The 25,068-nt window shown below is 46.4% G+C and overlaps 4 non-coding genes across 4 annotated transcripts; all 4 read right to left on the reverse strand.

Moving 5' to 3' along the window:
- Nucleotides 1-2,498: 2,498 nt before the first annotated feature.
- TRNAM-CAU (transfer RNA methionine (anticodon CAU)) lies at nucleotides 2,499-2,571 on the reverse strand. Its single transcript has one exon. It is a non-coding gene; the product is annotated as a tRNA-Met (tRNA).
- Nucleotides 2,572-9,696: 7,125 nt separating this feature from the next.
- TRNAM-CAU (transfer RNA methionine (anticodon CAU)) lies at nucleotides 9,697-9,769 on the reverse strand. Its single transcript has one exon. It is a non-coding gene; the product is annotated as a tRNA-Met (tRNA).
- Nucleotides 9,770-16,895: 7,126 nt separating this feature from the next.
- TRNAM-CAU (transfer RNA methionine (anticodon CAU)) lies at nucleotides 16,896-16,968 on the reverse strand. Its single transcript has one exon. It is a non-coding gene; the product is annotated as a tRNA-Met (tRNA).
- A 7,125-nt stretch (nucleotides 16,969-24,093) lies between these two features.
- On the reverse strand, nucleotides 24,094-24,166 carry TRNAM-CAU (transfer RNA methionine (anticodon CAU)). Its single transcript has one exon. It is a non-coding gene; the product is annotated as a tRNA-Met (tRNA).
- Between the last annotated feature and the right edge of the window lie 902 nt (nucleotides 24,167-25,068).

Genomic DNA, 25,068 nt, shown 5'->3' on the forward strand with positions numbered 1-25,068 from the left:
CGTCCGATAGGGCAGTCCGCCCCTGACAGCAGTGAAGGAAATGAGATGCAAACTACAGTGCCCTGAATCCCCTGAGGTATAAATACAGGGTTTGAGCAACTCTCAACTTTTGTTTGGGGGGAGGTTGCATTTTGGTGGCTGATGGACAGTTTTGAAAAGTGTGTTACAAGTGGAGCCATGCATGGTCACCCAACGCCTAGTGCCCCTCCAAGTGCCTGCAAGCCCACTATCAATTGTGCCTATGTTTTGTGCACTCTTACCTCGGTAACCCACAGCATACAAACGTGTCTCTCTGCACCCGACTGACATGAGGAAAATATGTGAAGCTTAATGTCAGTGCTGATAAGTTTTCTGTGCTGCGAATCAAACAGGGCAACTTCTCGAGACCAGGCGAGATGACTAAAGTTCCCAGCCTATCAAGCAAACATGCATCGGAGTCTCACCAGAACTGGATGTGTGGCCTGCAGGTTATACAGAGAGGTCTGAAGTCAGTCCATTAACCCATTGGGCACTCTTATCTGGTTTCAAACTGGGGACTTGCACATTTCAAATTCAGAGGAGCGCTTCTGGAAAATTAGGTGTTCTGGAATGCAGGTCGGAATCTGTCAGTGACTGGCCATGCAAATAACTTTCAGGTGTGTCATTTATTCTTTGGAGATGACCCCCACACACCGCTCCCTGCCACTCCTGACCCCAGGGGAGTATACAGCATTGCAAGAGTGGGGGAGCGAACCACAAAAAAGTCCTGCAACATGTCCCCCAAACACAGCTTGGAAAATCCAGACTAAACTGACATGCAATCGTTTCCGCCGCGCCATTTGATAAACAACGGCGTGTGCGCTGCAGCTAGAACTTTACTTTCTTAAGTCCCTGAGCGCATTCACTAGTCCGATTTCAGAAATTAGTCAAATCATTTCTTTCTGGAGTCGTACACTCTGACCCCGGAAAGAAATGACCTGACTTCTTTCAGAAGTTCAGACTAGTAAATGCGCGCAGGACTGGAGCTGAAGTCAGAGCATGCAACACTGTCTGGTGTCCATGTCCCTCACCGCTCCAGGCTGCATCTGATGCAGCAGCCCAAAACGAGGTGGGACATGGGCACCTATTTGCCGTGTGCTGTTGGTCGAATGGCAAAACCCTCGTTGTTAGGGTGGACAACTTCACAAAATGGTTTCACAGGACACTGTCCTTGCCCTTCCGAACTCCCAAGCATCCACAATCCCATTTGGCGTGTTATGTGCCCCACCGAGACCTATCAAACCTTGGGGATTGTCCCAGGGTCTCTGGGTTTTCATGCTCTTCTCCGAGTACCTGGGGAAGAGCAAGAAATCTCTGGGTTTGTATGGGCCGGCAATAAAATGCAGTGCCTCTCTTCTCTCATATCTCGTCGGTGATCTGAGGATGGCTGTGTGACAAGCAAGGTAAACAACCCCGCTCAGGCAGAAAAGAGCGACCACCGTGGTATTTGAACACTTAACATCTCTTTGTAATCGTCAGTGAATAGTAATGAGGGGACATTAGTTATTTTGTAGCTCAAAGCCCAAAATTAAGTTGCAGAGAGTTATCCAAGTCTTTGGCTGTTTTCAAGGCAAAAACATTTGAACTGTTTCTCATTTTCAGGCCCCTGCCGGCAGTGAATTCACTGTATCACTGGCACCGTTAACAGCGGTGCCAGTGATTCAGTGGTTCTCAATGGGCACTTACCGTGACTGCGCCAGCTGCAATATCCCGGTAATATCGGGATATCGGGCGGTGGAAGCAGTAAGCTGTGTTTGCTGTTGGCGGCTTACCGGCAAACTCGTAAGGAACACCATAGTCTTTCCGATAAAAGACATGCCGCTACTCTGGGCTGGCAAGTACCCGCCCATTTAAAGCACATTAGTACATAATGCCCCGAGAGTAGATGATGCTAGACTTTGGTTTTTGTGTTGTGTTTCAATGTACAGCTCAGATGAAGCAACTGCAGTTGTCTTGTTCTCGGACCCAAAATGGGATGCTTTCTTGAATCTATAGGTTGCCTTGATAACTAACCGGTAGGCTTTCAAAGGCACTGGACCATTCTTATTGACAGGAGTGGATATCAAGAAAATGGCAGACCTGTGTGATTTTGGGAATTCATTTTTTGAAATCTCCTGTCAACCTTCAACGTAATCCGTGATGAGATTCCCCCGGATCCATATATATTGGTTTGAGTGCGGCACCATACGTTGCCTGGATCACATGCTTTTTTACACACGAGCACAAACTATCTTTCTCCTGCACTTTGAATGACATGAGCTGGTAATCCCGCGTTCCTTTGAGATTAATCGAAAACCAGGCCACTGTTACTGCAATTAATGTGATTTATTAATGGATGACTTGATTTATGAATGGATGAATTGGAGTGAGAATGTGCAGTGATTTCATGGATCTGCACAACAGCCGAAGGAGAATAATATTTAAAAGTAAAGGTTGAAAAGGCCCGAAGCAGTTAATTCTAATGAATAGTCAAAAGTAAATGCCCTCTGTGAGGCTCGAACTCACGACCTTCAGATTATGAGACTGACGCGCTGCCTACTGCGCTAAGAAGGCACTGTCGTTCTGTACCTCAACACGGCTTATACCAGAAACCCAGGCCAATTGCATTTATGTATATTGGCTTCCATGCTGTCACTGCTATCATTACATTCAAACTCTCCTTAAGACTACCAATAATAGTTTTCAGATTCGATTTTGTTCTGCATATGCTAATGATTCTGCATCTAAAACTTGCCACAATACTACAGAATCGGATAAAAAAAAACAATGTTGAAAAGTAGAACACCTGCTGAGCTCATTTCACCCATAAACATTTTTACTGAAGGTGATTTCCCTTGCAGAAAAAGTCGTCTACAACCAGAGAGGGTGAGGGGAGTTAGTCATGCTGATCGAATTTCACCGCTAGACGGCGCAGAAAGTTGTCAACAGTGAAGGAAATGTGATGTATACTAGAATGGCCTGCATCCCTTGCGGTATAGATCCAGGGATGGAGCCAGCCTCCATTTTCTGGTGGGATGCTGGAGGGAAGGTTTGCCTGCTGATCAGCTTCCTGCATGACCACGAGAGTGCGTAAAAGCTGTCATATAGCAGTCAGGCTCGGACTGGGACAAGAAAGACGGCCGGGCACCTAAAAGAAAAGTGGCCAGTCCTTCGCCTCAAAAAGAGGGGCCCTCAAACCAGCATCCGTGAATCACGTCAATTCACAACATTGCATGCACCGGTAAGATAACCAAATGGGCGACTACACCTGCTGCAGAAATCTGTGGAGGCATGTTATGGTATCAGGTGTGACCTGCCTTACAGAGGCAGCTCACATCCTGTAAGCTGGTCTTGAGTACCTGGCACACACTGCCAACAACTCCCACACTTTGTTGGGGCCACCTGTTACCGCTGGCGATACCACAACTCTCTGAACTTGCAGGGCATAGCTCCTGCAAGAACACGTTATGCTCGAGGCCACGCACCGGTATGATAATCCAGTGGGTGAACACACCTGCCGCAGGAATCTGTTGAATTAGGTTGTGTGTCGCACAGGCATCACCCGGCATTACAGAAGAATCACAGATACACCCCACGTTGTGAATGCGAGTACCTGGGCTGGCCCACGCTGCCTCAATCTACCACTCTCCATTGGTGCCACTGAGGACCCCAAGCCAATCCGACAACTCACCCCTGCAAGAACAGGCTATGCATGAAAAGGAGTGGATTAATGCATGTGCTGTACAATTCTGGGGACTGTGATGTGTGCAGTGGTGGAAGTGGAAATACGAAACTAGTGGTACTCTGGCTGCATCCAAAAAGGAGGGAGTGGGATGGCCAAACAGCTGTTGGAGGGGGGTGGGTGGAATGGACTAGGAGGATCACAAACTTTGGCTGAACGCTAAGCGCCACTCTTCAAATTTGATCACATACCTTCCAAGCTTGACTGGGTACAAATAGTTTGGATTTCAAGGCCTTCAGTAATAATGTCTTATAGAGTTTACTTACAAAAAACAGAAATGGCATAATCGAGCCACATGACAACATGTAAATCCGTATAGCAACATGTTAAGCCAAAAGAATATTTTGTGGCTTTAATTTTCACATCCTGAATAGTAAGCTATACGTCCCAGAAGGTGAGATAATGGCAACCTGAAAAATCTATATAAACACACTGTACTTTCAGTGATTTAACACATGCAACAAAATAAGTTGTGCAATAAACACTGATATGGAGATTCATTGTCACAAAATTCCAGCTGGCCCAACTTCCTCCTGCCCATCCATCCATCCATGGATCCATTACTATATACACCAACCTATGCCGTCCATCCATCCATTCATCTATCCATTGGTCAAGGCACTCTGTAGCGCATAAAGGAATTCAGGTGGGAATTCATGAACCTTGAAGAGGGTTTTTCTTTTAAACAGGTGCTTTTTGGTTGGTGAAGCTCTGTTGCTGGCACACAGATAGCTGCATCATAAGAGCAGCAGAGTAAATATGTAAACTTTGTGTCTCAATGATGCTTCTGTGCTTTGCTCTGTTAAGCGAGTCCACTTAAAAAAGGCACATAATTAGGATAATACATTAATGCACTTTCTGGCTCCATATTTACAGTCTCGTTCACAGGACTGAGCAAAATTTGCAGTGAACTGCATGTGCCTGCAGTTTCTGGGGCATTTCCACGTAAAGCGCACTCACATGCTGAGCGGCAATAGACAGGGACTCTATGCCTGCAAAGTTCCCATTGCCATCAACTCTCAGATCCTCCAGCACACGGCTGGCCCTTACAGCAGTAGTGGTGGAAGAAGGGTGCATCAAACTGGCTGTGCTAGGTCAAAACTGTGTGGAGTGTGCTCGGCGTTGAATGAACGAGCCACGTTTCAAGAGACCTAAAACTGAACAGATCTAATCTTTTGCCCTGCATTTCCAAGCACTAATTCAACTTATTTTTTCATCAGAAGCATACACATTGAACCACCATTCTCCAATCTGTCTACCTGCCCCAGGCTAACCACAAGGTACTCTCCCCAGAGAACCGGACCTGATGCATCAGCAGATTAATAATTGCTGGAATGCCTCATCTGCTCGTTGTCCATGAAAGCGATGTTGAAAAAATTTGATTAGTGACATAAAGCAACTACTTTTGGTGCATATTTCAAGATATCAGTCATCAGGTGGAGCGTGCTGTGTTGCTGACCTGCACCAACCATAAAGAAGATCACTGCAGGTAAAAGGGGAGTTTAGAAATAAAAAAAATATTTGTATGCATATGCAGTGTGTATGTGCGTCGCAAATTGATACCAGCACAGGGTGGGTTAGTCTCTCCAAAACATCTCTGCAGTCATGGACCTCGTCTCGGCCGATTTAAATGAACATAAAACACGCAGAATGTGTGGAGGCATGTAGTCCGTTTACACGCACTTCCATGTACTGCACGATCCTACAGAGAGAGAGTTACAGAAATGGGCAGGGCCAGCCGCACAATGGAACTTAATTGTTTGAAAAAGAAACTAAACTCGGAGCATGATTTCCTGAACTATACAGAATGGAACAGACAGTTGTGTTAGATCAAACAAATCATTGAACTCTGCCATGCGTACACTTTAGCGTATTCACTGTTAGAAATGTAAAAGATAAGGGAATGGGATCTTAGGGCACATATTTCTTTAAGATATATAGATTGTTACTGGGACATTTCACTCTGTCAAAAAGGATGTTTTCATGATGTCATGTTCCATTGAAGTATGTGTACATTGGGCAGTTTACCCGCTGGGTATGTCATTTCAGTTATACACACTCTGCTATCTGGTGCTGGGAATTATTTTCTTGTTCATTCAGTTAACTTAATAAAGGTTCATTTTTAACAAATACATATATTTTTAGATTTACTGGTAGCACTAGGAATACTAGTAACAAAAGAATAAAAGTACAAAGCAAGCAAAACTGCAAAATAAACGGTGTGCTCTTAGCGGCATGCCTACAGTGACTTCTAAATGAAGCAATGCTTCAACGGGTCTATGGCATGGATGGCTGCTCTGCTTTCTTTCTCCTTTTGACCTTCAGCACATCTATCCTTTTCAAGAAGTAGCCGGGTCCTTTCTATTCATTTTAAAGAGGTTTCAGACGGCAGCAGCTTCAGGGCAATCACTAGTTAATTTAAGTTGCTTAACAGCAGGGGTCTTTGCATGGAGTGGATGGGCCTCGAGTACTGGGCTTGCAGACGGTCTACAAGCCCAGTCCAGTCCTCCAGAGTAAAAAAAGCTATAAAGGGTAGATGACCTGGCCGGGCACTGGCCCCTTTATTTTATGTTTTTATCTTTACTTACTATTTGTGATCACGTCGGCCCACGTGCATGCACAAATAATGTCTTCTGCTGTCCACCTCGGCTGGGTTGCAGAGCTGGGTTGAGCTAGGCGGAGCCTTCTGTTGGCCTGCTGTAGCTCCGGATAGAGGCCTTGTCGCTGTTGTTACACTTGCAAGTTGCATGTGCTTTGCTTTGCAATAGCCAGAGGGCCAGAGGCCTGCAGGCTGCTACTCCATGTCAAAAATTCCTTCCTTGTTTACCAAATGTGCGGGGGGCTGTCGTGGTGAGTGACCGACCGCACCCAGACCCAGCAGCACAATACACCATGCACATGCGGTCCGCTCACGTGATTGACTGCCAAGCCAGCCCAAGCCACATTGCAGCAGCAGGCCCCTGGCAGTTGCCTGGTCGCTGCCCCGACGCTCACAGCGAGGAGGACTATACACTAGGCAGGTCACCCCGCGCACCACCCTAACCCAAAACAAACATGCACACAACACAGGACAGGAACCGCCCATATCAGAAGGCGAGCTCTCAGCTCTCTCCCTCCCAACCCCCAGGACAATTTGTTACAATTTGGTGTTTAACCTGGCACCACACCGGCAGATGGCTGGGGACACACACTGCCCATCACGGCCTCAGCTATTGTGTGCATTCATCTAGGCAAAGTTAACACTTACTAAGTGTTAACCTTCTTTGATGGATGCCTTCTGCATTCCATCAGCTGTGCGGCGGCGAGTAACTCAGAGCAATATGTAACATTACCTTGCCTAAAGTAACTTAAGTTACTCAATCGCAAAAATAATGTTATATTCCAAACTGGCCCCAGGGTGGCTTGTAAAACTGGCCCCAGGCCATCCCGAGTCCGAATTGCATTCTGCCGGTGGCAGAACGTCCGATAGGGCAGTCCGCCCCTGACAGCAGTGAAGGAAATGAGATGCAAACTACAGTGCCCTGAATCCCCTGAGGTATAAATACAGGGTTTGAGCAACTCTCAACTTTTGTTTGGGGGGAGGTTGCATTTTGGTGGCTGATGGACAGTTTTGAAAAGTGTGTTACAAGTGGAGCCATGCATGGTCACCCAACGCCTAGTGCCCCTCCAAGTGCCTGCAAGCCCACTATCAATTGTGCCTATGTTTTGTGCACTCTTACCTCGGTAACCCACAGCATACAAACGTGTCTCTCTGCACCCGACTGACATGAGGAAAATATGTGAAGCTTAATGTCAGTGCTGATAAGTTTTCTGTGCTGCGAATCAAACAGGGCAACTTCTCGAGACCAGGCGAGATGACTAAAGTTCCCAGCCTATCAAGCAAACATGCATCGGAGTCTCACCAGAACTGGATGTGTGGCCTGCAGGTTATACAGAGAGGTCTGAAGTCAGTCCATTAACCCATTGGGCACTCTTATCTGGTTTCAAACTGGGGACTTGCACATTTCAAATTCAGAGGAGCGCTTCTGGAAAATTAGGTGTTCTGGAATGCAGGTCGGAATCTGTCAGTGACTGGCCATGCAAATAACTTTCAGGTGTGTCATTTATTCTTTGGAGATGACCCCCACACACCGCTCCCTGCCACTCCTGACCCCAGGGGAGTATACAGCATTGCAAGAGTGGGGGAGCGAGCCACAAAAAAGTCCTGCAACATGTCCCCCAAACACAGCTTGGAAAATCCAGACTAAACTGACATGCAATCGTTTCCGCCGCGCCATTTGATAAACAACGGCGTGTGCGCTGCAGCTAGAACTTTACTTTCTTAAGTCCCTGAGCGCATTCACTAGTCCGATTTCAGAAATTAGTCAAATCATTTCTTTCTGGAGTCGTACACTCTGACCCCGGAAAGAAATGACCTGACTTCTTTCAGAAGTTCAGACTAGTAAATGCGCGCAGGACTGGAGCTGAAGTCAGAGCATGCAACACTGTCTGGTGTCCATGTCCCTCACCGCTCCAGGCTGCATCTGATGCAGCAGCCCAAAACGAGGTGGGACATGGGCACCTATTTGCCGTGTGCTGTTGGTCGAATGGCAAAACCCTCGTTGTTAGGGTGGACAACTTCACAAAATGGTTTCACAGGACACTGTCCTTGCCCTTCCGAACTCCCAAGCATCCACAATCCCATTTGGCGTGTTATGTGCCCCACCGAGACCTATCAAACCTTGGGGATTGTCCCAGGGTCTCTGGGTTTTCATGCTCTTCTCCGAGTACCTGGGGAAGAGCAAGAAATCTCTGGGTTTGTATGGGCCGGCAATAAAATGCAGTGCCTCTCTTCTCTCATATCTCGTCGGTGATCTGAGGATGGCTGTGTGACAAGCAAGGTAAACAACCCCGCTCAGGCAGAAAAGAGCGACCACCGTGGTATTTGAACACTTAACATCTCTTTGTAATCGTCAGTGAATAGTAATGAGGGGACATTAGTTATTTTGTAGCTCAAAGCCCAAAATTAAGTTGCAGAGAGTTATCCAAGTCTTTGCCTGTTTTCAAGGCAAAAACATTTGAACTGTTTCTCATTTTCAGGCCCCTGCCGGCAGTGAATTCACTGTATCACTGGCACCGTTAACAGCGGTGCCAGTGATTCAGTGGTTCTCAATGGGCACTTACCGTGACTGCGCCAGCTGCAATATCCCGGTAATATCGGGATATCGGGCGGTGGAAGCAGTAAGCTGTGTTTGCTGTTGGCGGCTTACCGGCAAACTCGTAAGGAACACCATAGTCTTTCCGATAAAAGACATGCCGCTACTCTGGGCTGGCAAGTACCCGCCCATTTAAAGCACATTAGTACATAATGCCCCGAGAGTAGATGATGCTAGACTTTGGTTTTTGTGTTGTGTTTCAATGTACAGCTCAGATGAAGCAACTGCAGTTGTCTTGTTCTCGGACCCAAAATGGGATGCTTTCTTGAATCTATAGGTTGCCTTGATAACTAACCGGTAGGCTTTCAAAGGCACTGGACCATTCTTATTGACAGGAGTGGATATCAAGAAAATGGCAGACCTGTGTGATTTTGGGAATTCATTTTTTGAAATCTCCTGTCAACCTTCAACGTAATCCGTGATGAGATTCCCACGGAACCATATATATTGGTTTGAGTGCGGCACCATACGTTGCCTGGATCACATGCTTTTTTACACACGAGCACAAACTATCTTTCTCCTGCACTTTGAATGACATGAGCTGGTAATCCCGCGTTCCTTTGAGATTAATCGAAAACCAGGCCACTGTTACTGCAATTAATGTGATTTATTAATGGATGACTTGATTTATGAATGGATGAATTGGAGTGAGAATGTGCAGTGATTTCATGGATCTGCACAACAGCCGAAGGAGAATAATATTTAAAAGTAAAGGTTGAAAAGGCCCGAAGCAGTTAATTCTAATGAATAGTCAAAAGTAAATGCCCTCTGTGAGGCTCGAACTCACGACCTTCAGATTATGAGACTGACGCGCTGCCTACTGCGCTAAGAAGGCACTGTCGTTCTGTACCTCAACACGGCTTATACCAGAAACCCAGGCCAATTGCATTTATGTATATTGGCTTCCATGCTGTCACTGCTATCATTACATTCAAACTCTCCTTAAGACTACCAATAATAGTTTTCAGATTCGATTTTGTTCTGCATATGCTAATGATTCTGCATCTAAAACTTGCCACAATACTACAGAATCGGATAAAAAAAAAACAATGTTGAAAAGTAGAACACCTGCTGAGCTCATTTCACCCATAAACATTTTTACTGAAGGTGATTTCCCTTGCAGAAAAAGTCGTCTACAACCAGAGAGGGTGAGGGGAGTTAGTCATGCTGATCGAATTTCACCGCTAGACGGCGCAGAAAGTTGTCAACAGTGAAGGAAATGTGATGTATACTAGAATGGCCTGCATCCCTTGCGGTATAGATCCAGGGATGGAGCCAGCCTCCATTTTCTGGTGGGATGCTGGAGGGAAGGTTTGCCTGCTGATCAGCTTCCTGCATGACCACGAGAGTGCGTAAAAGCTGTCATATAGCAGTCAGGCTCGGACTGGGACAAGAAAGACGGCCGGGCACCTAAAAGAAAAGTGGCCAGTCCTTCGCCTCAAAAAGAGGGGCCCTCAAACCAGCATCCGTGAATCACGTCAATTCACAACATTGCATGCACCGGTAAGATAACCAAATGGGCGACTACACCTGCTGCAGAAATCTGTGGAGGCATGTTATGGTATCAGGTGTGACCTGCCTTACAGAGGCAGCTCACATCCTGTAAGCTGGTCTTGAGTACCTGGCACACACTGCCAACAACTCCCACACTTTGTTGGGGCCACCTGTTACCGCTGGCGATACCACAACTCTCTGAACTTGCAGGGCATAGCTCCTGCAAGAACACGTTATGCTCGAGGCCACGCACCGGTATGATAATCCAGTGGGTGAACACACCTGCCGCAGGAATCTGTTGAATTAGGTTGTGTGTCGCACAGGCATCACCCGGCATTACAGAAGAATCACAGATACACCCCACGTTGTGAATGCGAGTACCTGGGCTGGCCCACGCTGCCTCAATCTACCACTCTCCATTGGTGCCACCGCGGACCCCAAGCCAATCCGACAACTCACCCCTGCAAGAACAGGCTATGCATGAAAAGGAGTGGATTAATGCATGTGCTGTACAATTCTGGGGACTGTGATGTGTGCAGTGGTGGAAGTGGAAATACGAAACTAGTGGTACTCTGGCTGCATCCAAAAAGGAGGGAGTGGGATGGCCAAACAGCTGTTGGAGGGGGGTGGGTGGAATGGACTAGGAGGATCACAAACTTTGGCTGAACGCTAAGCGCCACTCTTCAAATTTGATCACATACCTTCCAAGCTTGACTGGGTACAAATAGTTTGGATTTCAAGGCCTTCAGTAATAATGTCTTATAGAGTTTACTTACAAAAAACAGAAATGGCATAATCGAGCCACATGTCAACATGTAAATCCGTATAGCAACATGTTAAGCCAAAAGAATATTTTGTGGCTTTAATTTTCACATCCTGAATAGTAAGCTATACGTCCCAGAAGGTGAGATAATGGCAACCTGAAAAATCTATATAAACACACTGTACTTTCAGTGATTTAACACATGCAACAAAATAAGTTGTGCAATAAACACTGATATGGAGATTCATTGTCACAAAATTCCAGCTGGCCCAACTTCCTCCTGCCCATCCATCCATCCATGGATCCATTACTATATACACCAACCTATGCCGTCCATCCATCCATTCATCTATCCATTGGTCAAGGCACTCTGTAGCGCATAAAGGAATTCAGGTGGGAATTCATGAACCTTGAAGAGGGTTTTTCTTTTAAACAGGTGCTTTTTGGTTGGTGAAGCTCTGTTGCTGGCACACAGATAGCTGCATCATAAGAGCAGCAGAGTAAATATGTAAACTTTGTGTCTCAATGATGCTTCTGTGCTTTGCTCTGTTAAGCGAGTCCACTTAAAAAAGGCACATAATTAGGATAATACATTAATGCACTTTCTGGCTCCATATTTACAGTCTCGTTCACAGGACTGAGCAAAATTTGCAGTGAACTGCATGTGCCTGCAGTTTCTGGGGCATTTCCACGTAAAGCGCACTCACATGCTGAGCGGCAATAGACAGGGACTCTATGCCTGCAAAGTTCCCATTGCCATCAACTCTCAGATCCTCCAGCACACGGCTGGCCCTTACAGCAGTAGTGGTGGAAGAAGGGTGCATCAAACTGGCTGTGCTAGGTCAAAACTGTGTGGAGTGTGCTCGGCGTTGAATGAACGAGCCACGTTTCAAGAGACCTAAAACTGAACAGATCTAATCTTTTGCCCTGCATTTCCAAGCACTAATTCAACTTATTTTTTCATCAGAAGCATACACATTGAACCACCATTCTCCAATCTGTCTACCTGCCCCAGGCTAACCACAAGGTACTCTCCCCAGAGAACCGGACCTGATGCATCAGCAGATTAATAATTGCTGGAATGCCTCATCTGCTCGTTGTCCATGAAAGCGATGTTGAAAAAATTTGATTAGTGACATAAAGCAACTACTTTTGGTGCATATTTCAAGATATCAGTCATCAGGTGGAGCGTGCTGTGTTGCTGACCTGCACCAACCATAAAGAAGATCACTGCAGGTAAAAGGGGAGTTTAGAAATAAAAAAAATATTTGTATGCATATGCAGTGTGTATGTGCGTCGCAAATTGATACCAGCACAGGGTGGGTTAGTCTCTCCAAAACATCTCTGCAGTCATGGACCTCGTCTCGGCCGATTTAAATGAACATAAAACACGCAGAATGTGTGGAGGCATGTAGTCCGTTTACACGCACTTCCATGTACTGCACGATCCTACAGAGAGAGAGTTACAGAAATGGGCAGGGCCAGCCGCACAATGGAACTTAATTGTTTGAAAAAGAAACTAAACTCGGAGCATGATTTCCTGAACTATACAGAATGGAACAGACAGTTGTGTTAGATCAAACAAATCATTGAACTCTGCCATGCGTACACTTTAGCGTATTCACTGTTAGAAATGTAAAAGATAAGGGAATGGGATCTTAGGGCACATATTTCTTTAAGATATATAGATTGTTACTGGGACATTTCACTCTGTCAAAAAGGATGTTTTCATGATGTCATGTTCCATTGAAGTATGTGTACATTGGGCAGTTTACCCGCTGGGTATGTCATTTCAGTTATACACACTCTGCTATCTGGTGCTGGGAATTATTTTCTTGTTCATTCAGTTAACTTAATAAAGGTTCATTTTTAACAAATACATATATTTTTAGATTTACTGGTAGCACTAGGAATACTAGTAACAAGAGAATAAAAGTACAAAGCAAGCAAAACTGCAAAATAAACGGTGTGCTCTTAGCGGCATGCCTACAGTGACTTCTAAATGAAGCAATGCTTCAACGGGTCTATGGCATGGATGGCTGCTCTGCTTTCTTTCTCCTTTTGACCTTCAGCACATCTATCCTTTTCAAGAAGTAGCCGGGTCCTTTCTATTCATTTTAAAGAGGTTTCAGACGGCAGCAGCTTCAGGGCAATCACTAGTTAATTTAAGTTGCTTAACAGCAGGGGTCTTTGCATGGAGTGGATGGGCCTCGAGTACTGGGCTTGCAGACGGTCTACAAGCCCAGTCCAGTCCTCCAGAGTAAAAAAAGCTATAAAGGGTAGATGACCTGGCCGGGCACTGGCCCCTTTATTTTATGTTTTTATCTTTACTTACTATTTGTGATCACGTCGGCCCACGTGCATGCACAAATAATGTCTTCTGCTGTCCACCTCGGCTGGGTTGCAGAGCTGGGTTGAGCTAGGCGGAGCCTTCTGTTGGCCTGCTGTAGCTCCGGATAGAGGCCTTGTCGCTGTTGTTACACTTGCAAGTTGCATGTGCTTTGCTTTGCAATAGCCAGAGGGCCAGAGGCCTGCAGGCTGCTACTCCATGTCAAAAATTCCTTCCTTGTTTACCAAATGTGCGGGGGGCTGTCGTGGTGAGTGACCGACCGCACCCAGACCCAGCAGCACAATACACCATGCACATGCGGTCCGCTCACGTGATTGACTGCCAAGCCAGCCCAAGCCACATTGCAGCAGCAGGCCCCTGGCAGTTGCCTGGTCGCTGCCCCGACGCTCACAGCGAGGAGGACTATACACTAGGCAGGTCACCCCGCGCACCACCCTAACCCAAAACAAACATGCACACAACACAGGACAGGAACCGCCCATATCAGAAGGCGAGCTCTCAGCTCTCTCCCTCCCAACCCCCAGGACAATTTGTTACAATTTGGTGTTTAACCTGGCACCACACCGGCAGATGGCTGGGGACACACACTGCCCATCACGGCCTCAGCTATTGTGTGCATTCATCAAAGCAAAGTTAACACTTACTAAGTGTTAACCTTCTTTGATGGATGCCTTCTGCATTCCATCAGCTGTGCGGCGGCGAGTAACTCAGAGCAATATGTAACATTACCTTGCCTAAAGTAACTTAAGTTACTCAATCGCAAAAATAATGTTATATTCCAAACTGGCCCCAGGGTGGCTTGTAAAACTGGCCCCAGGCCATCCCGAGTCCGAATTGCATTCTGCCGGTGGCAGAACGTCCGATAGGGCAGTCCGCCCCTGACAGCAGTGAAGGAAATGAGATGCAAACTACAGTGCCCTGAATCCCCTGAGGTATAAATACAGGGTTTGAGCAACTCTCAACTTTTGATTGGGGGGAGGTTGCATTTTGGTGGCTGATGGACAGTTTTGAAAAGTGTGTTACAAGTGGAGCCATGCATGGTCACCCAACGCCTAGTGCCCCTCCAAGTGCCTGCAAGCCCACTATCAATTGTGCCTATGTTTTGTGCACTCTTACCTCGGTAACCCACAGCATACAAACGTGTCTTTCTGCACCCGACTGACATGAGGAAAATATGTGAAGCTTAATGTCAGTGCTGATAAGTTTTCTGTGCTGCAAATCAAACAGGGCAACTTCTCGAGACCAGGCGAGATGACTAAAGTTCCCAGCCTATCAAGCAAACATGCATCGGAGTCTCACCAGAACTGGATGTGTGGCCTGCAGGTTATACAGAGAGGTCTGAAGTCAGTCCATTAACCCATTGGGCACTCTTATCTGGTTTCAAACTGGGGACTTGCACATTTCAAATTCAGAGGAGCGCTTCTGGAAAATTAGGTGTTCTGGAATGCAGGTCGGAATCTGTCAGTGACTGGCCATGCAAATAACTTTCAGGTGTGTCATTTATTCTTTGGAGATGACCCCCACACACCGCTCCCTGCCACTCCTGACCCCAGGGGAGTATACAGCATTGCAAGAGTGGGGGAGCGAGCCACAAAAAAGTCCTGCAACATGTCCCCCAAACACAGCTTGGAAAATCCAGACTAAACTGACATGCAATCGTTTCCGCCGCGCCATTTGATAAACAACGGCGTGTGCGCTGCAGCTAGAACTTTACTTTCTTAAGTCCCTGAGCGCATTCACTAGTCCGATTTCAGAAATTAGTCAAATCATTTCTTTCTGGAGTCGTACACTCTGACCCCGGAAAGAAATGACCTGACTTCTTTCAGAAGTTCAGACTAGTAAATGCGCGCAGGACTGGAGCTGAAGTCAGAGCATGCAACACTGTCTGGTGTCCATGTCCCTCACCGCTCCAGGCTGCATCTGATGCAGCAGCCCAAAACGAGGTGGGACATGGGCACCTATTTGCCGTGTGCTGTTGGTCGAATGGCAAAACCCTCGTTGTTAGGGTGGACAACTTCACAAAATGGTTTCACAGGACACTGTCCTTGCCCTTCCGAACTCCCAAGCATCCACAATCCCATTTGGCGTGTTATGTGCCCCACCGAGACCTATCAAACCTTGGGGATTGTCCCAGGGTCTCTGGGTTTTCATGCTCTTCTCCGAGTACCTGGGGAAGAGCAAGAAATCTCTGGGTTTGTATGGGCCGGCAATAAAATGCAGTGCCTCTCTTCTCTCATATCTCGTCGGTGATCTGAGGATGGCTGTGTGACAAGCAAGGTAAACAACCCCGCTCAGGCAGAAAAGAGCGACCACCGTGGTATTTGAACACTTAACATCTCTTTGTAATCGTCAGTGAATAGTAATGAGGGGACATTAGTTATTTTGTAGCTCAAAGCCCAAAATTAAGTTGCAGAGAGTTATCCAAGTCTTTGCCTGTTTTCAAGGCAAAAACATTTGAACTGTTTCTCATTTTCAGGCACCTGCCGGCAGTGAATTCACTGTATCACTGGCACCGTTAACAGCGGTGCCAGTGATTCAGTGGTTCTCAATGGGCACTTACCGTGACTGCGCCAGCTGCAATATCCCGGTAATATCGGGATATCGGGCGGTGGAAGCAGTAAGCTGTGTTTGCTGTTGGCGGCTTACCGGCAAACTCGTAAGGAACACCATAGTCTTTCCGATAAAAGACATGCCGCTACTCTGGGCTGGCAAGTACCCGCCCATTTAAAGCACATTAGTACATAATGCCCCGAGAGTAGATGATGCTAGACTTTGGTTTTTGTGTTGTGTTTCAATGTACAGCTCAGATGAAGCAACTGCAGTTGTCTTGTTCTCGGACCCAAAATGGGATGCTTTCTTGAATCTATAGGTTGCCTTGATAACTAACCGGTAGGCTTTCAAAGGCACTGGACCATTCTTATTGACAGGAGTGGATATCAAGAAAATGGCAGACCTGTGTGATTTTGGGAATTAATTTTTTGAAATCTCCTGTCAACCTTCAACGTAATCCGTGATGAGATTCCCCCGGATCCATATATATTGGTTTGAGTGCGGCACCATACGTTGCCTGGATCACATGCTTTTTTACACACGAGCACAAACTATCTTTCTCCTGCACTTTGAATGACATGAGCTGGTAATCCCGCGTTCCTTTGAGATTAATCGAAAACCAGGCCACTGTTACTGCAATTAATATGATTTATTAATGGATGACTTGATTTATGAATGGATGAATTGGAGTGAGAATGTGCAGTGATTTCATGGATCTGCACAACAGCCGAAGGAGAATAATATTTAAAAGTAAAGGTTGAAAAGGCCCGAAGCAGTTAATTCTAATGAATAGTCAAAAGTAAATGCCCTCTGTGAGGCTCGAACTCACGACCTTCAGATTATGAGACTGACGCGCTGCCTACTGCGCTAAGAAGGCACTGTCGTTCTGTACCTCAACACGGCCTATACCAGAAACCCAGGCCAATTGCATTTATGTATATTGGCTTCCATGCTGTCACTGCTATCATTACATTCAAACTCTCCTTAAGACTACCAATAATAGTTTTCAGATTCGATTTTGTTCTGCATATGCTAATGATTCTGCATCTAAAACTTGCCACAATACTACAGAATCGGATAAAAAAAAACAATGTTGAAAAGTAGAACACCTGCTGAGCTCATTTCACCCATAAACATTTTTACTGAAGGTGATTTCCCTTGCAGAAAAAGTCGTCTACAACCAGAGAGGGTGAGGGGAGTTAGTCATGCTGATCGAATTTCACCGCTAGACGGCGCAGAAAGTTGTCAACAGTGAAGGAAATGTGATGTATACTAGAATGGCCTGCATCCCTTGCGGTATAGATCCAGGGATGGAGCCAGCCTCCATTTTTTGGTGGGATGCTGGAGGGAAGGTTTGCCTGCTGATCAGCTTCCTGCATGACCACGAGAGTGCGTAAAAGCTGTCATATAGCAGTCAGGCTCGGACTGGGACAAGAAAGACGGCCGGGCACCTAAAAGAAAAGTGGCCAGTCCTTCGCCTCAAAAAGAGGGGCCCTCAAACCAGCATCCGTGAATCACGTCAATTCACAACATTGCATGCACCGGTAAGATAACCAAATGGGCGACTACACCTGCTGCAGAAATCTGTGGAGGCATGTTATGGTATCAGGTGTGACCTGCCTTACAGAGGCAGCTCACATCCTGTAAGCTGGTCTTGAGTACCTGGCACACACTGCCAACAACTCCCACACTTTGTTGGGGCCACCTGTTACCGCTGGCGATACCACAACTCTCTGAACTTGCAGGGCATAGCTCCTGCAAGAACACGTTATGCTCGAGGCCACGCACCGGTATGATAATCCAGTGGGTGAACACACCTGCCGCAGGAATCTGTTGAATTAGGTTGTGTGTCGCACAGGCATCACCCGGCATTACAGAAGAATCACAGATACACCCCACGTTGTGAATGCGAGTACCTGGGCTGGCCCACGCTGCCTCAATCTACCACTCTCCATTGGTGCCACCGCGGACCCCAAGCCAATCCGACAACTCACCCCTGCAAGAACAGGCTATGCATGAAAAGGAGTGGATTAATGCATGTGCTGTACAATTCTGGGGACTGTGATGTGTGCAGTGGTGGAAGTGGAAATACGAAACTAGTGGTACTCTGGCTGCATCCAAAAAGGAGGGAGTGGGATGGCCAAACAGCTGTTGGAGGGGGGTGGGTGGAATGGACTAGGAGGATCACAAACTTTGGCTGAACGCTAAGCGCCACTCTTCAAATTTGATCACATACCTTCCAAGCTTGACTGGGTACAAATAGTTTGGATTTCAAGGCCTTCAGTAATAATGTCTTATAGAGTTTACTTACAAAAAACAGAAATGGCATAATCGAGCCACATGACAACATGTAAATCCGTATAGCAACATGTTAAGCCAAAAGAATATTTTGTGGCTTTAATTTTCACATCCTGAATAGTAAGCTATACGTCCCAGAAGGTGAGATAATGGCAACCTGAAAAATCTATATAAACACACTGTACTTTCAGTGATTTAACACATGCAACAAAATAAGTTGTGCAATAAACACTGATATGGAGATTCATTGTCACAAAATTCCAGCTGGCCCAACTTCCTCCTGCCCATCCATCCATCCATGGATCCATTACTATATACACCAACCTATGCCGTCCATCCATCCATTCATCTATCCATTGGTCAAGGCACTCTGTAGCGCATAAAGGAATTCAGGTGGGAATTCATGAACCTTGAAGAGGGTTTTTCTTTTAAACAGGTGCTTTTTGGTTGGTGAAGCTCTGTTGCTGGCACACAGATAGCTGCATCATAAGAGCAGCAGAGTAAATATGTAAACTTTGTGTCTCAATGATGCTTCTGTGCTTTGCTCTGTTAAGCGAGTCCACTTAAAAAAGGCACATAATTAGGATAATACATTAATGCACTTTCTGGCTCCATATTTACAGTCTCGTTCACAGGACTGAGCAAAATTTGCAGTGAACTGCATGTGCCTGCAGTTTCTGGGGCATTTCCACGTAAAGCGCACTCACATGCTGAGCGGCAATAGACAGGGACTCTATGCCTGCAAAGTTCCCATTGCCATCAACTCTCAGATCCTCCAGCACACGGCTGGCCCTTACAGCAGTAGTGGTGGAAGAAGGGTGCATCAAACTGGCTGTGCTAGGTCAAAACTGTGTGGAGTGTGCTCGGCGTTGAATGAACGAGCCACGTTTCAAGAGACCTAAAACTGAACAGATCTAATCTTTTGCCCTGCATTTCCAAGCACTAATTCAACTTATTTTTTCATCAGAAGCATACACATTGAACCACCATTCTCCAATCTGTCTACCTGCCCCAGGCTAACCACAAGGTACTCTCCCCAGAGAACCGGACCTGATGCATCAGCAGATTAATAATTGCTGGAATGCCTCATCTGCTCGTTGTCCATGAAAGCGATGTTGAAAAAATTTGATTAGTGACATAAAGCAACTACTTTTGGTGCATATTTCAAGATATCAGTCATCAGGTGGAGCGTGCTGTGTTGCTGACCTGCACCAACCATAAAGAAGATCACTGCAGGTAAAAGGGGAGTTTAGAAATAAAAAAAATATTTGTATGCATATGCAGTGTGTATGTGCGTCGCAAATTGATACCAGCACAGGGTGGGTTAGTCTCTCCAAAACATCTCTGCAGTCATGGACCTCGTCTCGGCCGATTTAAATGAACATAAAACACGCAGAATGTGTGGAGGCATGTAGTCCGTTTACACGCACTTCCATGTACTGCACGATCCTACAGAGAGAGAGTTACAGAAATGGGCAGGGCCAGCCGCACAATGGAACTTAATTGTTTGAAAAAGAAACTAAACTCGGAGCATGATTTCCTGAACTATACAGAATGGAACAGACAGTTGTGTTAGATCAAACAAATCATTGAACTCTGCCATGCGTACACTTTAGCGTATTCACTGTTAGAAATGTAAAAGATAAGGGAATGGGATCTTAGGGCACATATTTCTTTAAGATATATAGATTGTTACTGGGACATTTCACTCTGTCAAAAAGGATGTTTTCATGATGTCATGTTCCATTGAAGTATGTGTACATTGGGCAGTTTACCCGCTGGGTATGTCATTTCAGTTATACACACTCTGCTATCTGGTGCTGGGAATTATTTTCTTGTTCATTCAGTTAACTTAATAAAGGTTCATTTTTAACAAATACATATATTTTTAGATTTACTGGTAGCACTAGGAATACTAGTAACAAGAGAATAAAAGTACAAAGCAAGCAAAACTGCAAAATAAACGGTGTGCTCTTAGCGGCATGCCTACAGTGACTTCTAAATGAAGCAATGCTTCAACGGGTCTATGGCATGGATGGCTGCTCTGCTTTCTTTCTCCTTTTGACCTTCAGCACATCTATCCTTTTCAAGAAGTAGCCGGGTCCTTTCTATTCATTTTAAAGAGGTTTCAGACGGCAGCAGCTTCAGGGCAATCACTAGTTAATTTAAGTTGCTTAACAGCAGGGGTCTTTGCATGGAGTGGATGGGCCTCGAGTACTGGGCTTGCAGACGGTCTACAAGCCCAGTCCAGTCCTCCAGAGTAAAAAAAGCTATAAAGGGTAGATGACCTGGCCGGGCACTGGCCCCTTTATTTTATGTTTTTATCTTTACTTACTATTTGTGATCACGTCGGCCCACGTGCATGCACAAATAATGTCTTCTGCTGTCCACCTCGGCTGGGTTGCAGAGCTGGGTTGAGCTAGGCGGAGCCTTCTGTTGGCCTGCTGTAGCTCCGGATAGAGGCCTTGTCGCTGTTGTTACACTTGCAAGTTGCATGTGCTTTGCTTTGCAATAGCCAGAGGGCCAGAGGCCTGCAGGCTGCTACTCCATGTCAAAAATTCCTTCCTTGTTTACCAAATGTGCGGGGGGCTGTCGTGGTGAGTGACCGACCGCACCCAGACCCAGCAGCACAATACACCATGCACATGCGGTCCGCTCACGTGATTGACTGCCAAGCCAGCCCAAGCCACATTGCAGCAGCAGGCCCCTGGCAGTTGCCTGGTCGCTGCCCCGACGCTCACAGCGAGGAGGACTATACACTAGGCAGGTCACCCCGCGCACCACCCTAACCCAAAACAAACATGCACACAACACAGGACAGGAACCGCCCATATCAGAAGGCGAGCTCTCAGCTCTCTCCCTCCCAACCCCCAGGACAATTTGTTACAATTTGGTGTTTAACCTGGCACCACACCGGCAGATGGCTGGGGACACACACTGCCCATCACGGCCTCAGCTATTGTGTGCATTCATCAAAGCAAAGTTAACACTTACTAAGTGTTAACCTTCTTTGATGGATGCCTTCTGCATTCCATCAGCTGTGCGGCGGCGAGTAACTCAGAGCAATATGTAACATTACCTTGCCTAAAGTAACTTAAGTTACTCAATCGCAAAAATAATGTTATATTCCAAACTGGCCCCAGGGTGGCTTGTAAAACTGGCCCCAGGCCATCCCGAGTCCGAATTGCATTCTGCCGGTGGCAGAACGTCCGATAGGGCAGTCCGCCCCTGACAGCAGTGAAGGAAATGAGATGCAAACTACAGTGCCCTGAATCCCCTGAGGTATAAATACAGGGTTTGAGCAACTCTCAACTTTTGTTTGGGGGGAGGTTGCATTTTGGTGGCTGATGGACAGTTTTGAAAAGTGTGTTACAAGTGGAGCCATGCATGGTCACCCAACGCCTAGTGCCCCTCCAAGTGCCTGCAAGCCCACTATCAATTGTGCCTATGTTTTGTGCACTCTTACCTCGGTAACCCACAGCATACAAACGTGTCTCTCTGCACCCGACTGACATGAGGAAAATATGTGAAGCTTAATGTCAGTGCTGATAAGTTTTCTGTGCTGCGAATCAAACAGGGCAACTTCTCGAGACCAGGCGAGATGACTAAAGTTCCCAGCCTATCAAGCAAACATGCATCGGAGTCTCACCAGAACTGGATGTGTGGCCTGCAGGTTATACAGAGAGGTCTGAAGTCAGTCCATTAACCCATTGGGCACTCTTATCTGGTTTCAAACTGGGGACTTGCACATTTCAAATTCAGAGGAGCGCTTCTGGAAAATTAGGTGTTCTGGAATGCAGGTCGGAATCTGTCAGTGACTGGCCATGCAAATAACTTTCAGGTGTGTCATTTATTCTTTGGAGATGACCCCCACACACCGCTCCCTGCCACTCCTGACCCCAGGGGAGTATACAGCATTGCAAGAGTGGGGGAGCGAGCCACAAAAAAGTCCTGCAACATGTCCCCCAAACACAGCTTGGAAAATCCAGACTAAACTGACATGCAATCGTTTCCGCCGCGCCATTTGATAAACAACGGCGTGTGCGCTGCAGCTAGAACTTTACTTTCTTAAGTCCCTGAGCGCATTCACTAGTCCGATTTCAGAAATTAGTCAAATCATTTCTTTCTGGAGTCGTACACTCTGACCCCGGAAAGAAATGACCTGACTTCTTTCAGAAGTTCAGACTAGTAAATGCGCGCAGGACTGGAGCTGAAGTCAGAGCATGCAACACTGTCTGGTGTCCATGTCCCTCACCGCTCCAGGCTGCATCTGATGCAGCAGCCCAAAACGAGGTGGGACATGGGCACCTATTTGCCGTGTGCTGTTGGTCGAATGGCAAAACCCTCGTTGTTAGGGTGGACAACTTCACAAAATGGTTTCACAGGACACTGTCCTTGCCCTTCCGAACTCCCAAGCATCCACAATCCCATTTGGCGTGTTATGTGCCCCACCGAGACCTATCAAACCTTGGGGATTGTCCCAGGGTCTCTGGGTTTTCATGCTCTTCTCCGAGTACCTGGGGAAGAGCAAGAAATCTCTGGGTTTGTATGGGCCGGCAATAAAATGCAGTGCCTCTCTTCTCTCATATCTCGTCGGTGATCTGAGGATGGCTGTGTGACAAGCAAGGTAAACAACCCCGCTCAGGCAGAAAAGAGCGACCACCGTGGTATTTGAACACTTAACATCTCTTTGTAATCGTCAGTGAATAGTAATGAGGGGACATTAGTTATTTTGTAGCTCAAAGCCCAAAATTAAGTTGCAGAGAGTTATCCAAGTCTTTGCCTGTTTTCAAGGCAAAAACATTTGAACTGTTTCTCATTTTCAGGCCCCTGCCGGCAGTGAATTCACTGTATCACTGGCACCGTTAACAGCGGTGCCAGTGATTCAGTGGTTCTCAATGGGCACTTACCGTGACTGCGCCAGCTGCAATATCCCGGTAATATCGGGATATCGGGCGGTGGAAGCAGTAAGCTGTGTTTGCTGTTGGCGGCTTACCGGCAAACTCGTAAGGAACACCATAGTCTTTCCGATAAAAGACATGCCGCTACTCTGGGCTGGCAAGTACCCGCCCATTTAAAGCACATTAGTACATAATGCCCCGAGAGTAGATGATGCTAGACTTTGGTTTTTGTGTTGTGTTTCAATGTACAGCTCAGATGAAGCAACTGCAGTTGTCTTGTTCTCGGACCCAAAATGGGATGCTTTCTTGAATCTATAGGTTGCCTTGATAACTAACCGGTAGGCTTTCAAAGGCACTGGACCATTCTTATTGACAGGAGTGGATATCAAGAAAATGGCAGACCTGTGTGATTTTGGGAATTCATTTTTTGAAATCTCCTGTCAACCTTCAACGTAATCCGTGATGAGATTCCCCCGGATCCATATATATTGGTTTGAGTGCGGCACCATACGTTGCCTGGATCACATGCTTTTTTACACACGAGCACAAACTATCTTTCTCCTGCACTTTGAATGACATGAGCTGGTAATCCCGCGTTCCTTTGAGATTAATCGAAAACCAGGCCACTGTTACTGCAATTAATGTGATTTATTAATGGATGACTTGATTTATGAATGGATGAATTGGAGTGAGAATGTGCAGTGATTTCATGGATCTGCACAACAGCCGAAGGAGAATAATATTTAAAAGTAAAGGTTGAAAAGGCCCGAAGCAGTTAATTCTAATGAATAGTCAAAAGTAAATGCCCTCTGTGAGGCTCGAACTCACGACCTTCAGATTATGAGACTGACGCGCTGCCTACTGCGCTAAGAAGGCACTGTCGTTCTATACCTCAACACGGCTTATACCAGAAACCCAGGCCAATTGCATTTATGTATATTGGCTTCCATGCTGTCACTGCTATCATTACATTCAAACTCTCCTTAAGACTACCAATAATAGTTTTCAGATTCGATTTTGTTCTGCATATGCTAATGATTCTGCATCTAAAACTTGCCACAATACTACAGAATCGGATAAAAAAAAACAATGTTGAAAAGTAGAACACCTGCTGAGCTCATTTCACCCATAAACATTTTTACTGAAGGTGATTTCCCTTGCAGAAAAAGTCGTCTACAACCAGAGAGGGTGAGGGGAGTTAGTCATGCTGATCGAATTTCACCGCTAGACGGCGCAGAAAGTTGTCAACAGTGAAGGAAATGTGATGTATACTAGAATGGCCTGCATCCCTTGCGGTATAGATCCAGGGATGGAGCCAGCCTCCATTTTCTGGTGGGATGCTGGAGGGAAGGTTTGCCTGCTGATCAGCTTCCTGCATGACCACGAGAGTGCGTAAAAGCTGTCATATAGCAGTCAGGCTCGGACTGGGACAAGAAAGACGGCCGGGCACCTAAAAGAAAAGTGGCCAGTCCTTCGCCTCAAAAAGAGGGGCCCTCAAACCAGCATCCGTGAATCACGTCAATTCACAACATTGCATGCACCGGTAAGATAACCAAATGGGCGACTACACCTGCTGCAGAAATCTGTGGAGGCATGTTATGGTATCAGGTGTGACCTGCCTTACAGAGGCAGCTCACATCCTGTAAGCTGGTCTTGAGTACCTGGCACACACTGCCAACAACTCCCACACTTTGTTGGGGCCACCTGTTACCGCTGGCGATACCACAACTCTCTGAACTTGCAGGGCATAGCTCCTGCAAGAACACGTTATGCTCGAG

Source organism: Ambystoma mexicanum (genome assembly GCF_040938575.1).
Source record: "Ambystoma mexicanum isolate Mex_15411 chromosome 12 unlocalized genomic scaffold, UKY_AmexF1_1 Mex_chr12_unloc.2, whole genome shotgun sequence".
Lineage (NCBI taxonomy): Eukaryota > Metazoa > Chordata > Amphibia > Caudata > Ambystomatidae > Ambystoma > Ambystoma mexicanum.